Source organism: Diplotaxodon limnothrissa, linkage group LG11 (genome assembly GCF_057381915.1).
Source record: "Diplotaxodon limnothrissa isolate DT_005_m linkage group LG11, D_limnothrissa_male_GT1.1, whole genome shotgun sequence".
Classification (NCBI taxonomy): Eukaryota; Metazoa; Chordata; class Actinopteri; order Cichliformes; family Cichlidae; genus Diplotaxodon; species Diplotaxodon limnothrissa.
The window spans coordinates 17080643-17084663 of NC_140606.1; positions in this window are offsets into that span (position 1 = coordinate 17080643).

The window sequence follows — 4021 nt, forward strand, 5'->3', positions numbered from 1 at the left end:
TTACAAGCTTTATTTGTGCCTTTTCCGTGCACACTGACATAAGCACGCCATCATTTGTCATCACCAAAGGTTAGCGTTCAGTTTTTCCTTTGACATCTCATTAGAATTGTTTATTTGACAGGTGCGCATATGTGTCCAAGTTACAGTTAGAATATATCATTTCGGAAAGGCTAAGAAAACCCTTTTCCTTTGGATCAAAGTCAGAGAAATCCTCTAATTGTGATGAGGTTCAGACTAGGTGTCTCAAGCTTACTTTTCCTCCTGCTCCCTTGATCTCTCTGTCGCAGACTCTGCCATCTATCACAAAGTGTTCCTTTGATAATTACATGCCAAAATGACTTAAAACTCCCCTGCTAGGTGTAAGGCATTGCAGCCTGAATGACATGCCAACTAACCCTAAGGATTTTTAACAAGGTAAGTCAGGAGTGTGCCATGCAGTCACTCACTCCTTTGCACAACTGCTCTGCAACTTCTAATTACAGACTTTTATAATCCTCCGACTCGTTATTTTGACTAAACAAGTTCACAATGAAAGCCACTGTGGCAGTCTGCCATCTCTTTTGCTTTCCTCCCTTTCTATGACACTGTTTCTGTGTGTGTCTGTGTGTGTTCTATGGGTCTGTGCATGAGCAAGGAAACGTGCAGACATAAAGTAAGGTAGAGACAGTCTGCCACTCAGTGAAACAGATAATTAATTGATGTACAGCAGACTGGAGATTTATTTATTTATATAAACAGATTCACTGGGCAGGGAGGATACTGCCTTTGTGTTTGTCAGGCGATGGAAATGAGACTTCAGGATAAAGGGGCAGAAAGGAAATAGAATGTTGATAGGCCGAATGCCAAGCCACAGAGTCTCTAGTGAGTTTCTCCATGAGACACTGTGTGTGTACACTTGTATGTGTGTGTGTGTGTGTGCGCGCCCATGTGGGCGCAAACCCCCAGAACAAGCCAGCAGAGCCTGAACATTTGGCACTAGCAGTTCATGTGTTAAATGTGGGCATGGTTGTCAGCGTGTATAGAGGTGTGTTGAACTTGCTTAGCATGTCCCATGGACACTTGCACACTTTGTATACTTTTAAACAGCATGTCTGAGTTATGGAGGCCTCGCACACAGACACACACACACACACTTGTGTGTCCCATTGCTTCAGTCTAAGCAAAGCATACTGGGAAGTGGTTTTGTGTTTATGTCTTTCAAAGGTTGTGTTTGATCTCACTGGATCAGCTCTTTTTTTCTTTTTGTTCAGCTAAGCAGTAGCAAAAAAAAAAAAAAACTTACAGTAAAAAACATATTTGTGAGCATGTTATATTTGTCAGCTAGATAGGAAAATATTTTATAATACCATGGTCCCTTTTATTTGATATCATTAAAGCAGCTTATGCATTTTTTGTACACATGATCTGATAATAGTTAATTGCAAGGGCTTCAGCAGTCTTTACTGAGTGTAAGCTACTCGCCATTTGCTAAAGTAGCTGCTACTGTAATATTTTTATTAAATCTATTTGCTTTGCCTGCTGTTTTGCAGTTTTTGTAATTTGGACTTCTTGCATTTAGCTGCAAAAGAAAATTAATGTTAAAACTTATATTTTTCTTTTTGATTGGTATTCCTGGAAAACAGCAGTATTCCTAGTAGTAGGTTGAACCACACAAAGTCAGTATAAAGTGGTTGGGTTTAGTTTAAAGTTAGGCTTTGTGTACTAATGCCACCTTGCAATTCAGTCTCTTTCCAGAGTGAATTTGAAACCTAAAATACCTCAGATACCTCTAATGGGATGGGAAGAGGTTTACATTGACCCTATCAAATCTAAGTAGTATATAAAGCAACAGTGACCTCTGTGGTTTGAAAATAGAATTACATAATTGGAAGTTGGACAATCTGAATTAAAACCTGGCATTAGGTGTCCAAGCTGGTCAAAGTGCCATAATTGTAGCGTAAACTTTTTAACATCTACTATTATTTTTTGGAATATCCAAACCATTTGACAAATGTATATGCAAACTGGTTTAATAGCACCCAGATTTTTATATTGAAGTCTGTGCCTTAAAGGATAAAAAGTAGGAGGAAGCTTAATTCTTGTGTTTCCCTGTTTGTGCATGTGCATGTGTGTGTCTCAAGGAAATCTGTGTCTTCGTGTCCATCTCCCATCCGACATTCAATCTATAGAATCTGCCTCTTTGTCTGTCAGTTTGACCATCTCTCTGTCAATCACCGTGCTTTATTTGTGCATGTTTCTGTGTGTGTATGAGGCACAGAGAGAGAAAGAAACTGCCTGTCAGACTGTCTATCTGTCACCAGTGATACTAGCAGTTTGCTGGAGGGGAAACATCTAGATATTTCTGCTTGACCGTACAGCTGCCCAGCCAGAGATGGCCTCTTTTCCGGCTTGGCCCCTGTGCGGACAGCTGTGTGTGTGTGTTTGTGTGAGTGTGTGTGTATAAGTTAGACAAAGCAAGACAATGTGTGTTGGGTTGGACAGTGATTTCAGAATCTGTTTCACCCTCAGGTGACTGTCAAGCTGTCAGAAAAGCAGGTTTGTTCCAGCTCAAGATGTACCTCAGCATGTTTATATTTGCAGTTATTTTCCCCTTTGAGTGCTAACATCTTGTTGACAACGCTGTACACAGAGAGGCTGAACAGGTAAATAAGTCACACAACTCTTCAGATCAGTTGGAGTGTTTCCAAAAAATGTAGGATTAACAAGACGAGAGGAAATATGTTTTATTGTTTGGGGGATTTTTCTGTGTGCCTGAAAGAATGTGTGCCCATTATTTGTGGTATTTTTTAAAAAATAGGCAAAGTTTTAATAAGTGAAACACCATTATAGGTGTTAAAATAAAACATTGTAGGCCCCATAGGGTAAAAGGAAGACAAAAATCAAGCACAAGTCATAGGGGTGGGATATTTTTTTACTTTTACCTTAAAAGGAATAAAAGACAAAAATGTTGTAAAGCTATATTAAAAGTCCTTTTTCTGCTTGTTATGTGCATACAATGAAAATTATTATAGTTATTTCAGAAGAAAAGTTCATGTTTAATCCACCGGAATATGTTCCGACTGAAGGATGAGACCAAACCGCACTGCAGATGTATAAGCATTATATCTGAACTATCCATGTGGTTTATCACTCTGCAGATAATAATGAGCCTCTTAGTTTATCGTTGTACACAAGACAATCTACTCTGTTCATTGTCTCCTCTCCCTGGGTGAGTGCGTCCTACAGATCATTTTACTGATCCCTCCAAGGACAAAGTGAGAAAAGGCCCCTTTCTCACAACACCTATTACCTACTGTGCAGTGATAACCATACAGCAAACAGCAAAGAATGAACACCAAATTTTCTGGCACGAGAAAAGCACGAGTTCAGTCGAATAACAATGCAAAAATGTCCATTTTTATGATCCAGGATTGTAATGAATGAGAGCATGTGAGATTAGCGTGGGGTTTTGTTCAAGCCTGTTATCAAAGAAGAACAACAATGGTGGCGAAAGATGGGACAGGCTTGCATGAAACACAAGTTTTTGTTTTTTGGGGATTTTTCAAAGCCTTCCCTGAGTTGTTTTTTTTTTTTTTGGGGGGGGGGGGGTGAACAATCGCCCCGACGCAGGTCCTTTGTTTCTGGATGGGTATAAATTCAAGTGGCCGAATGTGTCTGTTGTTTGAGATTTCTGGCTCTCAGCACTCATCATTTCCCACAAGATAGGTGATCAAAGATAGAGACAACAGGATGCCAAAGACATATCACAGAGAATGTGAGGATTTACATCTGCACTCCTCAAAAAACAGAAGCATTTACAATGGAGCTCCAATGGGCCCCTTGTGGACTGAGCAGAAATACGTGAGTGTGTATGTGTGCGCGATGGATTTCCAGCTCCAAATCACTCTCCTGTTATTATTTGCTATGTGAGAAAAACCTATGGGAACATCAACAGAAAAGGCAATATCAACAATTTCACACAAAGGACCAAATAAAAGAATTACGTGCTCAAAAACCTCTGTGTTGGATGAAAACAAATGCG